The sequence below is a fragment of the Hemitrygon akajei genome, chromosome 8, assembly GCF_048418815.1.
Source record: "Hemitrygon akajei chromosome 8, sHemAka1.3, whole genome shotgun sequence".
In the NCBI taxonomy this organism is placed as follows: domain Eukaryota; kingdom Metazoa; phylum Chordata; class Chondrichthyes; order Myliobatiformes; family Dasyatidae; genus Hemitrygon; species Hemitrygon akajei.
The window spans coordinates 122306639-122321435 of record NC_133131.1 but is presented as its reverse complement, the minus strand read 5'-3'; the positions used below and the strand labels follow the sequence as shown (position 1 = coordinate 122321435).

The window sequence follows — 14797 nt, the reverse complement described above, 5'->3', positions numbered from 1 at the left end:
ATTCTAATTCCACTCATGACACTTCATGCAATAAACGTGTCCACCCCTGGCAGAAATATGGACAACAGTCAGGCTTCCAGTGAATAATAGAAGTTACATTATGCTGTACATGCGCCAGAAGCAGTATTTTGCTGCAGTTGAGCTTTGATTCTGGTGTGGAAATCGAAATATACTCCCTATTTCAAAATATTCAATAAAATGTGCAATTGAGAGGAATATTGAAAACCTATTGATCTGCCATTCCCAGGCCGGCAGGAGTCCCGAAGATTAAAAGTGGCAAGAACTCACAAATACTGTACATACATAGATAACTGTACTCATTTTTAACAAGAAACAAATTCCAATACCAGGCCAGTAATAAAGACAGAAGATAATCCAAAGGCATTTTATACATACATTAAAAATAAAAATGTAACAGGAGAGCAGGTAGGAGCACAAGGACAAAAGATAGAAGTTATGCCTGGAGCCACTGATACTCACCAAGAAAAAAATGATATGGATGATAGCAAGAAAAGGGAGAACAAGAAGGAGGAGTGCATTGATTTTCTAGGGCATATTGGGGTTCTTGAAGAATTTTAAGGTGACTAAACTTACTGGACCTGATGGGATCTTTCCCAAATTATTAAAAAAGGCAAATGAGTAGATTGCTGGAGCCTTGACAGATATCTTTATACCATTTCTAATCATAGGCAAGGTCCCAGAGGACTTGAGAATAGCTATTGAAGTTCCCCTGTTTAAGAAAAGCAACAGAGACAAATGAGGAAATTATACATGGCCAGCTTCAAGTTGTGACATGGTGCAATTTGAGAGTCAAATGCAGGAGAAAGGTACACCTGCATAAAGCATCAGGCCCAGACACATCTGGCCGGAGTATATGCAGACATTTTTAACCTCTTGCTGATTCAATATGTGGTTCCCAACTGCTTTAAGAAGACCACTATCATGCAGGTAAGACAAGGTAATGTACCTTAATGACTAACCACCCAGTGGTTCTCATTCACCACTATGAAGTGCTTGAAGGCTGGGGTCAAGGTACACATTCCAGATAATTTCAACCACTATAATTTACCTAACACCGAAAAAGGTCCATGGCACATGCCATGTCCCTGAACCTGAAGGCTTCTCTGCAGCATCAGATCAGCAAAGACACCTATACTAAACTATTATTTATTGATTACAGCTCCACCTTCAATACTATAACTCCACGCAAACTCATCTCCAAACTCCTAGACCTGGGACTCAACACCTCCCTTTGTAACTCAACTTCCTGACTAAGATAGCAACCAGTAAGCATAGGCAGCAATACTTCTGCCATGATTATTCTCAACATTGATGCCCCACAAGACAGCAATGTTGTTGATGAAAAATCTGACAATGATGAGAGTGACACAGGACTGGATAGCCTTGAGGTTTATAATGTGAAAATTAACAATAGACCAGCAATATGGCTTACTCCAGAAGTAAACTGGAAAAGTAAAATGGAGTTGGACAGTGGCTCAGCCGTTTGTCATTCCACAAAATGAGCTGAATGGCATTTCAAAGATACTGAACTGAAGCCTGTAGATATCCAGCTAAGAACATATACTGGAGAAAGAGCTGGGAGGTAATGTTACAGCTATACAAGACCTTAGTTAGACCCACTTGGAGTACTGTGTTCAGTTCTGGTCACCTCATTACAGGAAGGATGTGGATACTATAGAGAGAATGGAGAGGAGATTTACAAGGATGTTGCCTGGATTGGAGAGCATGTCTTATGAGAATAGGTTGAGTGAACTTGGTCTTTTCTCCTTGGAGTGACAGAGAATGAGAGGTGACTTGATAGAGGTGTATAAGATGATGTGAGGTACTGATTGTGTGAAAACCCAAAGGCTTTTTCCAGGGCTGAAATGGCTAACACAAGGGGGCATAGTTTTAAGGTGCTTGGAAGTAGGTACAAGGAGAATATCAGAGGCAAGTTTTTCACACAGAGAGTGGTGGGTGTGTGAAATGCACTGCCAGTGAAGGTGGCAGAGGTGGATACAATAGGGTACTTTAAGAGACTCTTAGATAGGTACATGGAGCTTAGAAAAATAACAGGTTATGTGGTAGGGTAATTCTAGGCCGTTTCTAAAGTAGGGTACATGGTCGGCACAACATTGTGGGCCAATGGGCCAGTAATATGCTGTAGATTTCTATCTTTCTATAAAGGATGACTCAATGACATTCATAACAGAAAAATGCCACAACCAACAAGCTACATTAGGCTCGTATGTGGTAAAAACAGGAGGACCAGCATAGTGGGGTCCTGAGTGGCTGAGATAATTTCAACTTGATTCGAGATCCATCCACCATTTGCACACCACATCCTCTGTAGAGTCAACTGAAAACAAATTAAGAAAGATAATGGATAATGCCACAACTGACTCCATGCTGTACAGCACCCATTGCCCAATAGAGGACACGCAGATGTTGGTGCCAACCTCTGTGCCTCTGGTTGGAAAGCATATTGGACCAAGGAAGGACCATGCTGCTCAAAGGAATTTTAAAAGTGATAAAAGCAGTGGTCCAACTACAAGTTTTTGTATGCAACATATTTGACAAAGCACCTGAAACTAGAAGAAAAAGGAAGGTGAGAAAAAGAAAGACAAGAAGTTGAGGAGAAGAGTAGATCCAAAAAGAAAAGCTGAGAAAAGGAGAAGGGAGTTCAGAGCTGTCCAAACCACTTCCTGCAGCCCCACAATCAACTCCTGCAACCGACGTGGAGGAGGCACCAGAAACTGAGACTCTTTTCGCCGCCAATAACCCTCACCTCCCGAGCAGAACAATCCCCATTGTCAGGAAAAATTTTATTCCATAGGAGTAAGAAAGCCTCCACAGCAATTAAATCTTCAGGCATAAATGGGACAATTTAATTATTTACTGTCCCGTGGATATCAGTATAGTAGCTGTATCCTAATACAACTATATATATATATATATATATATATATATATAGTGTATATAGTTGAGATGCATTTTATATTGGGTTGGAGTTTATAGCTAAGCAGGGAGGAATGTATTTAATATCTTGTAAATATATTGTTTGATTAAGCATTCTTGTTCTTTTAAGTAATTCATTATGGGTTATATGTAAAAGTAAGTGAATTGCATCCTTTGTGACACTACCACATGATACATGCACCCCTCTCTTAAAGTAAAACATGAAGTTAGACTCATATTTCAGGCTCCCATGTCTTCCTTTGAAGTAGTTTAATGTTTTGAAGTTACAAAACTTAACACATTGTACCTCAATGCATGCAACAATAATAAACCAATTCACCAATGGTTCACCACCCTTAGAGCACTGATGTACAAAGGAAGCTTGGGGTTCAGGTCTATACTCCCTGAAAGTGACAAATCAAGCAGGCAGGTGGTGGAGAAAACATATAGCATGCTTCAAAACACAAAAATACAACTGCAGATGCTGTGGATCAAAGAATACATACACAACGCTGGAAGAACTCAGCAGGTCAGGCAGCATCCGTGAGAAAAGAATAGCCAACGTTTCAGGCCGAGACCCTTCATCAGGAATGGGGGGGAAGAGAGGGCTGAAGCCCAGTAATAGAGATAGGGGAGGGGGTAGGTAGGGCCTAGAGGCACCAGGTGGAAAACCAATCAGAGGAAAGATAAAGGGAGGAGGGGGAGGGGATAAGCATGAAAGAACTGTAGAGATAAAGAAGCAGAAAGTTGAAAGGGGAGAGAGGCAGAGAGGGACCTGGGATAGGGGAGGGGAGGGGGAGCGGGAGGGAGTTACCAGAAATTGGAGAATTCAATGTTCATACCACCAGGCTGGAGGCTACCCAGACGGTAGATGAGGTGTTGAGGTGAGTTTGGCCTCATCATGGCAGTAGAAGAGGCCATGTATGGACATATCTAGATGGGACCTCCCGGTTGCCACCCACTTCAACTCTGCCTCTCATTCCCATCTAGATATGTCCATACATGGCCTCCTCTACTGCCATGATGAGGCCAAACTCAGGTTGGAGGAGCAACACCTCATCTACCATCTGGGTAGCCTCCAGCCTGGTGGTATGAACATTGAATTCTCCAATTTCCGGTAATTTCCTCCCCCTCCCCTATCACAGGTCCCTCTCTGCCTCTCTCCCCTTTCAACTTTCTGCTTCTTTATCTCTACAGTTCTTTCATGCTTATCCACTCCCCCTCCCCCCTTTATCTTTCCTCTGATTGGTTTTCCACCTGGCGCCTCTAGGCCCTACCCGCTCCCCTATCTCTATTACTGAGCTTCAGCCCTCTCTTCCCCCCCATTCCTGATGAAGGGTCTCGGCCCGAAACGTTAGCTATTCTGTTCTCACGGATGCTGCCTGACCTGCTGAGTTCTTCCAGCGTTGTGTACATACAGCATGCTTGCCTTCATCAGTCAGGTCAGCTGAGAAATTATTAAATGTTGGACACTTAGGGACAGCCTAATACAAGTAGATAAAATAATGAGAGGCACAGATAGGGTCATTAGAATCATTATCCAGAGGGGAAATGTCAGATACTAGTGCAGATAGATTTAAGGTGAGTGGGTGGAAGTTTAAACGGAGATGTGCAAGTTTTATTTTTAAACACAGAGAGTGCCTGGAAAGCATCATCCTTTTTGATGGCCCTTTTATACATGGAAATTGCAATTCAAATCAGCAAGGCTTTCCTGTGAAGAATTGCAGAATTGGTCTTGGACCATCTGGATAACAGCAATACCCAAGTCAGGCTGCTGTTTAATTATTACAATTCAGCGTTCAACACCATCATCCCCTCAGTGCGAATCAGTAAGTTTCAAAACCGGGGCTTCTGTACCTCCCTCTGCAACGTCCCTCTCCCTGACTGGAGAGCACAGTCAGTGTGGATCGGAAATAATATCTCCTCCTTGCTGACAATCAGCACTGGCACACCTCAGGGATGTGTGCCTAGCCGACTACTCTATTCTCTCTACACCCATGACTGTGTGGCTACGCACACCTCAAATGGCATCTATAAATTTGCTGATGACATAATTGTTGCTGCCAGAACCTCAGATGGTGATGAGGAGTGAGACAGATCAGCTGGTTGAGTGGCGTCACAACAACCTTGCCCTCAACATCAGCAAGACCAAGGAATTGATTGTGGGCTTCAGGAAGGAGAAGTCAAGGGAACACACACCAGTTGTCATCGAGGGGTCAGAAGTAGAAAGGGTGAACAACTTCAAGCTCCTAGGTGTCAACATCTCTGAGGGTGTTTCCTGAGCCCAACATGTTGATGCAATTACAAAGAAAGCATGACGGCGACTATACTTCAGTTTGAATTTGAGGCGAATTGGTATGTCACCAAAGACACTCACAAATTTCAACAGATGTACCGTGGAGAACATTCTAACTGATGGCATCACTGTCAGGTATGGAGGGGCCACTGCACAATATTGGTTAAAGCTGTAGAAAGTTGTAAACTCAGCCAGCTCCATCTTGGGCACTAGCCTCCAAAGCATCTTCAAAAGAACACCTTCAAAAGGCAGCATCCAACATTAAAGACCCTCATCACCATGTCACTCATAATAACCTCTCGTCCTCATTGACTATCAACACCGATGCACCTCAAGAGCCCACTGCTGTGCTTTCTCTACACACGACTATGTGACTACACACCATCTATAAATATGCTGATGACTCAACTGTTGTCAGCAGAATCTCAGATGAGGTGTATAGGAGTTAGATAGATCCACTGGTTGAGTAATGTTACAACAACCTTGCACTCAGTGTCAGTAAGACCAAGGAATTGATTGTAGACTTCAGGAAGGTCCTCATTGAGAGGCCAGCAGTAGAAAGGGTGAGCAGCTTCAAGTACCTGTGTGTTAACATCTCTGAAGATCTATCCTGGGCCCAATATGTGGATGCAATTACAAAGAAGGCACTCCAGCAGCTGTATTTCATTAGGAGCTTGAGGAGATTTTATATACTCAATACAGGGGTGCAGTTTCAAATTTCAAAGTGCAATGTAGATTTGTTTTTAAACCACATATATGTCATTACACACAAACCTGAGATTCATTTTTGTGGGCATTCACAGTAAATGCAAATTACACAATAGAATCAATGAAAGACAACCCCAAACAGAACAGGCAAACAACCTACAGTATGTGCAACAGACAAACTGTGCAAATACAGAAAGAGAGAAAAAAAAACAATAAATATTAAAAACGTAAGATGAAGAGACCTTGAAAGTGAGTCCATAGGTTGTGGGAACAATTCAGTGATGGGGTGAGTGAAGTTGAGTGACATTATCCCCTCTTGTTCAAGAGTTTGATGTTTGGAGGGTAACAACTGTTCCTGAACATGGTGGTGTGGGTCCTGAGGCTCCTGTACCTTCCCTCCCGATGGCAGCAGCAAGAAGAGAGCATGGCCTGGATTGTGAGAGTCCTTGATGATGGATGCCTCTTTCCTGTGACTGCTCTCCATGTAAATGTGTTCAATGGTGGGGAGGGTGTTACCCCTGATGGACGGGGCTGTGTGCACTACTTAGTGGAGGCTCTTCCGTTCCAGGGCATTGGTGCTTCCATATGATGCAACCAGTCAATATACTCTCCACCACACAGCTATTGTTTGTCAGTGTGGAATGAGCTGCTAGATGAAGTGGTAAATGTGGGCTCACTTTTAACATTTAAGAAAAACTTGGACAGGTACATGGATGAGAGGTATATGGCGGGATATGGTCTTGGTGCAGGTCAGTGGGACTAGGCAGAAAAATGGTTCGGCACAGCCAAGAAGGGCCAAAAGGCCTGTTTCTGTGCTGTAATGTTCTATGGTTCTATGGTCAAAGTTTTCGATGACTTGCCAAATCTTCACAAACTTCTAAATAAGCAGAGGCTTTGCCGTGCTTTCCGTATAATGGCACCTACATGCTAGCCCCAGGACAGACCCTCTGAAATGATAACACCAAGGAATTTAAAGTTGCTGACTCACTCCACCTCTGATCCTCCGATGAGGACTGGCACATAGACCTCTGGTTTCCTCCTGCAAAAGTCAGTAATCAGCTCTTTGATCTTCCTGACATTGAGTAAGATGTTGTTTTTGCAGCACCACTCAGCTAGATTTTCAATCTCCCTCATATATGCTGATTCATTGCCAGTTTGGATTCAACCAATAACAGTGGTATCATCAGCGAACTTAAAGCTGGCATTGGAGCTGCGTTTAGCCTTTAGAAGTTTAAAGCGAATATCGATGCTGACAGAGATTATAGAGGAGATATCATTGCCAATCCGAACAGACTGCAGACTACAAGTGAGTACTGAATGCCAAGCTGTAGTCAATAAAAAGCATCCTGATATATGCATCTTCACTGCCCAGATGTTTCAGGATTGAGTGAAGAGCCAACAAAATGACATCTGCTGTTGACCTGTTGTAGCGGTAAGCAAACTGGAGTGGATCCAAGTTGCTTCTCCAGAAGGAGTTGATATATTTCATCACTAGCCTCTCAAAGCACTTCATCATAGTGGATGTAAGTGTCAAGGTACTGCTCAAGCCATGTAATCCATATGGGCAGCCATGACAGATCCATTATCCAAGAAAGCAAAACAAAGTTTGTATGAAAGACAACCTCAAATACAGTAGCATTATTGCAAGTGAGCTGGGGTCTTGTGCCACTACAGAATAGGTTAGTGTGCTTTGACAAAAGGGACTATATTATGTTTGAAGACAGCCAACAGGACCAAGTTACTAGAGCTGGAGCACTCGGGGAAGGCCCCAGTGACTACCCCTGCCACAGCATCATTTCTCACCCAAACTGCCCCTCTTTGGAGGCGTATGCACCTCCAAGACTGGTCTAAGTCAGAGGTTGATAGATTCTTGATTGGTCAGGGCATGATATGGGTGGGGGGGGAGGGGGGAAGACGGGAGATTAGGACTAAGAGGATCAGCCATGAAGAAATGGTGGAGCAGACTTGATGGACCAAATGGCCTAATTGTGCTCCTATATTTTATCATTCCAGCTCACCAACACAGACTGCACAAATGTTATAACGGAACTTGATGGTCAACTATCAACGGTCAGTAGGTGCTTGGAACGGGCTGCCGGGGGAGACGGTGGAAGCGGGTATGAGAGTTATATTTAAAAGGCACTTAGAGGGATACCAATCACGTGCAGAGAGATGAGATTAGATTAATTTAGCATCATGGACAGCACAGACATAGTGGCCCAAAGGATCTTTCCCTGGGCTTAACTGTTTTACATTCTATGAAAACCCCAGACCAAGCAAGTACGAAGGGACAAAACATATTAAAAGTAGTAAAGGGTGAGAAACTTAACTGCACCATAAGCAGCTCAGGGAACATCCTGCTGTGGTTTCAGGACAGACAGAAAAAAACAAGAAAATTACAGACAGTATACAGGTACCTGATAACCATTTTCCATTAAGTACAGTTTAGCCCTGTTTCTTTGTGTAATACTTCTAGTTAAGTAAAAAGATGTGAGACTTACCTAAATTACTTATCAGAACAATTTCAGTGAAATATCATTGTATATTGGTGGAATAAGTGGAGGAAATGTTTTATAGACATGATAGGCTAATTTTTTTAATATCATATCATGAAACAACATTCTAATCACCTTCTTTTCTCTCTGTAAATTGTACCTCTGCCTTTCATTTTACCTTTCCACAACTTCAACTTCCCTCCTCCTTGTCTGTTTTGCTTTCTTTAATTACAGCCGCCACCACAAGCAAAGATGATTTGCATAGGCAATTCTTTTTTTTAAATATAAAATCTGTACAGGTCTCAAAATTAAGTTCTGTGTGATCATTACATTAAATGTACAAATCTCTCTGAATCAGTAAAACCTTTATGGTGCAAGGCCACCTAGAGAAATAAAATCACTACACTTGACAGATACCCAAGGTAAATGCAATGGTATTTGCACATGTCACATGGCTGGAATGTCATGTGATTAACCTGTCCTGCTTGGAATCACCCCAACTGGAGTTTGACAACTTGATATTCAGAGGATGTCTGGCCCTGTCATTTGTACAAGTCATTGACAGTGTTTGTTCTGTTTGTTGTTACCTATAAATTTCACTGAGATTTTTGCCTTCTCACATAAAATATCAGCCTAGAAGCTAAATGAATTTCTTTAAGTTCCCAGGCAGAGCCTCAGCATGGGTATCCTCCATTAACGGCATAAATATATGTTAAGCGCTTTTTTTTTTAATTTTGCTGATTCACTAGCTGCCACAATTGGAATACAGAAAATGTACAGGTATGGGTGTTACTATAAAATATACATGCACTCAAGGGTAATATTGCGTTGCATTCTCATTCAATATCAAAAATCAGCCTAGTTTAACATCAACAAAGATGTTCCTGATGCCTTAAAGCTTTCAGCAATTGTCGCCGATTCATCGTTTAAAATCAATGCCGGTTTCTGTCATTGTTGTTAAAGGCCGAACATGCAACCTACCTTGAAACGCAGAGAGGACAAGGTTAAAAAAAAATTTGGTGACTCTATTAACGTGACTGCGACCGGAGCCGACTACTTGGGGATGCAGCGGTTTGACGATCCAATTAACGCCCGGGGATTTCCTGTCACACCTGGCGCAGGCACGGCCGCGGCTCGATCCACTCAGCCCGGGCTCCGGCCGCAGGACAGGGGGTCACGGATCCGAGGCCATCATCGCGCTGGAACATGCATCCGCGTGTTCCGCTCACCTGTCAGCTGCGCTCTTCGTTGGCAGTAACGAAGCCGTCAGCCATCTTCCGAGCGCCGGCCCCCAAGCCAGGACCAGCTGGGTTGCAGACCGCGTCTCCTACACGTGCTGTCCCCCTGCGTGTAAAAGCGTTGACAATTCAAACAGAGCCCGCTGTATCCCCAAACCACTCTCAGATTTTTTTTTGTATATCATAAATTGCCTGTCTTGACCTGTGCGTTTTGTTTGTTATTGGCTGATATCTGCGAAGTTTAGGGTGCTGTGTGTTGTATGTACTAAACCTTAATAAATGTTCTGTTGTCAGGCTATCTGCCATAACGACATCAATGATTTCCTAGTGGATCAACATTAAAAAATGTAACCATTGAGCTCTGAGTGCTGTATTTTGATAAGTAAGTAGACACACCAGTAGCATTATACTCTTACATTTAACTCTATGTTGTATATGCACATTATGTAAACTGTATGTGATATATTTACTGTGTTGTTCGCCTTGGTCCTGCAGAATGTTGTTTACTTAGTTGCATACATGTCTGCTGTTGAATGACAATAAACTTGAACTTGAAGGTCAATTACTGTTAATAATTTTTTCCCGCATGGTGATGGACAGGCTGTTCCACGATGAAGATTATCAGTCACTGGCAGCATTCAGGCAACTTCTAGAGTGTTGAAATATACAATTGATGCCCCACCTTCTCAACTTATGCATGTAGGATGCTGTCGAAGACAAATCCTGTTTCAAATCTTAGACTTATCCTCTGATTAAATTTATGGAAGACGGGCAAAGTGACCTTACTTTGAACTTTATTTGCAGGTTGTGGATGTGGCTTAATGTCATTCAAAATTGTCCCATGGAAGATAATGAGCTTCACCGGTGGAATATAACAGTTTATGTAGTGACACTGCATCCACTCCTGCTTTATTTTTGTTTAGCGATAATGTGCAGAAGAGGTCCTTCTGCCCCATCAAGCTGCACCATCCAACAACCCGTTGTTTTAAGCCTAGCCTAATTGCAGGACAATTCAGAATGACCAATTAATCTACTAATCGGTACATGTTTCAACTGTGGGAGGAAATACACGTGTACGTGGGAAGAACATACAGACTTACTTACAGAGGATGCTGGAATTGAACTCCAGACTTCAACACCTGAGCTGTAATAGCACGGTGCTAACCGCTACACCTATAAAGCGACCTGCTAAGGAGTTCCAGGATTTCAACCTACAAATATCGAAATAGTGACGATGCATATTCACTGCAGGTTTTTGTGGACCTTGGATTAGAACCTTGATGTTCCCATCAGGTAGCGAAGATGGTTGTCCCCCAACAACCACAAAACACTTGCTTCCTGCAAGGTACAATTGCAAGCAGTGGGAAATATTTCTCTTCTGATCATCACAGACTTCACCTTACAATGTTTGCTGACCCAATCGGCTAGGTCCTGGCTTTATATCAAGGGCAATCACTGACCTCATCTCTAGACCAAGGCTGTAAGGAAATCCAGAACCTAATGACCCCATCATAATCTGAGTTAAAATCATTTTTAATAACAGCTTATTTTGGTTGGTTGAGTGGGTTGCAACAACAACTTCACACTCAACGTATGTAAGACCAAGGAATAGATTGTTGACTTCAGGAAGCGGATAACACACACCAATCATCGGTGGAAAGTGTGAGCAGCTTCAAATTCCTGGGTGTCAACATCTCAAAGGATCTATTCTGAGCCCAATAAGTGATGCAATCATGAAGAAAGCATGCCAGTGGTTATGCTTCATTACAAGTTTGAGGAGATTTGGTATGTCACCAAAAACTCTAGCAAATTTTTACCTATACCTGTATTTGTGGAGATCATTCTGATTGGTTCCATCATTGTCTGGTAAGGAGATGCACAGGATCATAAGAGGCTTCAGAGGGTTGTAGACTCAGCCAGCTCCGTCACAAGCACAAGCTTCGCCATCATTGAAGATATCATTAAAAGGCAAGAAGACAGCATCCATCATGAAAAACCCTCACCATCTGGGACATGCCCCCTTCTCATTATTGTCATCAGGGAGGAGGTACAGAAGCATAAAAAGACCCACACTCAACATTTTAGAAACCACTTCAACTCCTCCACCATTAACATTTCTGAACAGTCAATAACACATTCTTTGACACTGTATATATTTAGTTATTTATTTGGAATATATAGCAATTTTAGGTTTTGCTGCTCCAATGTCAGTAATAGTAAACCTGATTATAATTCTGGTTACGTAATGGCTAAGAAAGACTGGGAGGTGGTACTTATGATCCACTTTTTACAGAGAAATATCTTTGCCTTTGGTATTCTTGATGCTTCTTCCAGCTTTCGAGCTCCTGCTCTTCAGCCTTTTTTCCCAACAAATTAAGGTATGATCTTGTAGTGCAGTTAGAGATTGGCAGGTATGAAGTTGTGGTGTGGCTGTAAGAAGATCATAATTGGGAGCAGCTTAACATCCAGAGATACACCTTGTATCAAAAGGATGGGCTGATAGAAGAGATGAGGTGCCTCTGTTGTTAAAAAATGAAATCAAATCCTTAGAAAGATATGGGGTTGAAAGATGTAGAATCCTTGAGGGTAGAGTTAAGAAACTGCAAGGGTAAAAAGACTGATGGGAGTTATGTACAGGCTCCAAACAGTATGTGGGATATACATTTCAACAGGAAATACAAAAGGCATGTAATAAGGGAAATGTTACGATAGTCATGGGGGATTTCAATATGCAGGTAGATTGGGAAAATCAGGTTGGTGGCAGATCCCAAGAGAGGGAATTTGTAGATTGCCTGTGAGATGACATTTTAGAGCCATATAGTTGAACCCACTAGGGGAAAGGCATTTCTAGATTGTGTTTTGTGGAATGAGCTAGATTTGATTAGGGAGCTTAAGATAAAGGAACACTTAGGAGACAGTGAAGTCAGTATGATAGAATTCACAGTTTGAGAGGGAGCCAATATAGTCAGAAGTATCAGTATTACAATGGAGAAAAGGGAGTTACAGAGGCATGAGAGAGGAGTTGGCCAAAGATAGTTGGAAGTGTACACTACCAGGGATGATGGAATGGCTGGAGTTACTGGAGGCAGTTTGGAAAACTCAGGATAGATACATCCAAAAGATGAAGAAGTATTCTAAAAGGATGTGAGGCAATTGTGGGTGATGAGGGAAATCAAAAGCAGCATAAAAGCAAAAGAGAAGGCATGTAATATATCAAAAATTAGTGGGAAGTTTGAGGATTGGGAAGTTTTTAAAAATCAACACAGTGCAATGAAAAAACCCATAAGGAGAGAAAAGATGAAATATGAAGGTAAGTTAGCCAAAAATATCAAACAGAATATCAAATGTCATTTTTCAGATATATAAACTGCAGAAGAGAGGCAAGAATGGTAATTGGACAGCTGCAAAATGATGCTGGAGAGCTAGTAATGAGGGGGAGGATCAAAGAAATGGTGGATGAAGTTAAGTATTTTGTGTATAACAGAAATGTGGGTGTGTCAGGGGAGAGAAGTCAGTAAAGTTGTAATTACTAAGGAGAAGATGCTTGGGACCTAAAAGGTCTGAAGGTAGGTAAGTCTCCAGGAGCAGATGGACTGTAGCTCACAGTTCTGAAACAGGTGGCTGAGGAGAGTGTGGAAACATTAGAAACGATCTTTCAAGAATCACTAGATTCTGGAATAGTTCTGGAGGACTGGAAAATTGCAAATGTCAGTCCACTCTTTAAGAAGGGAGGGAGGCAGAAGAATACTATTCTCTCTAAGCTGCGCAAGTGCGAGGCCACACAATATCTGAAACGATCCCGTGCACATAGCCTTTGCCACCTAGCTGGAATTTTCTTTTACATCATTTTGAAATTACGCTAATATAATTTTAAAAACTATGTTAATATAATTGTGAAATATCCTCTATTGAATTATGTGTTAATGAATAAAATCCATAATTTTTTAAAATAATAATGGTACCACAACCTTTACTTTGAAACAATTTAGAGCTTCCACATTGTCACTGTTTCAAGTTACAACACTATTAGGGGTTGTAAAAATAAGCATAGAATGGAAGTCAATAGGTTTCTTTCTTTTTACAATATTTTTATTCAGAAGAAAAAACAAGATTTACAGAGTGTAACACATAGATACATCTCAACATAAATTGTGTACATTCATATATTGTAATAAAATTGATCAAAATGTTATAGCTTATCACATAAAGGCATACCTCTCTGTAATCAAAAATTTAAAGATAGGTCATACATCATAAAAGAAATTTTTTATATAAAAAAAGTCAACCCCCTACCAACCCTACCAACTACCAAAGAAAAAAGCTGATGGATGATAATGGATAAATAGAAAAAAAAAACGTATTCGCTTAAGAAGAGAAGGTAGAAATATACATAAAAGTCTGTGCACTGTTAAACTTTATAAATTGGAAAAGTAACTTAGGAAAGGTCCCCAGATATCATAAAAAGATTGTTTCTAATTTAAGACTGAGCAGCGGAAGTAGCTCATTATTAATATACCGCCAGCTCACTAAATGCTGATGTTGCCTATATAATGTGCTGTGCATTTCTCAGGCCATTTAAAAATTTCCTACTCAGAGTAATGGTTGGTCCACACAGTTGTAAAAAAAAATAGAAATAACACTGCAGAAGAAAGGCAGTTATAAGCCAGGTAGCCTGACTTCAGTGATTGGGAAGATATTAGAGTCCATTGTTAAGGATAAGGTTTCAGTGTACGTGGAGGCGTATAAGCCTAAGTCAGCATGGTTTCCTAACGGGAATATCTTGCCTGACAAATCTGTTGGAAATTTTTGAAGAAATAACAGGCAAGATAGACAAAGGAGAGTCAGTGGATGTTATTTACTTGGACTTTCAGAAGGCCTTTGACAAGGTACTTAACAAGGTAAGAGGCCATGGTTTAACAATAAAACAATGGTGTAATCCTCTCACAGGAGGCCCATAATGAGCTAGCTATTACTGTAAATACAAACTAACAGCAACATAACTCTACAATGCATGGGAGTAATGATGAAAGGGCCATTACCAGTAAATAAACGGGTCTAGGACTGATATAACTCAGAAAACCATGAAAATATAAAAGTCTGAA

At 41.5% G+C, this 14797-nt stretch overlaps 1 protein-coding gene across 5 annotated transcripts in view; it reads right to left on the bottom strand.

Moving 5' to 3' along the window:
• The window catches only part of znf804b (zinc finger protein 804B), a 969027-nt gene extending 958944 nt beyond the window's left edge, over nt 1-10083 (bottom strand). For 3 of the 5 annotated variants that reach the window (XM_073054519.1, XM_073054515.1, XM_073054521.1), the window contains exon 1: nt 9687-10083. The gene's annotated coding sequence lies outside the window, so the exon portion shown is untranslated. Of the gene's footprint in view, nt 1-9438; nt 9651-9686 lie in introns of those variants that run through there. The other 2 variants (XM_073054520.1, XM_073054516.1) reach the window with 1 other exon arrangement.
• Between the last annotated feature and the right edge of the window lie 4714 nt (nt 10084-14797).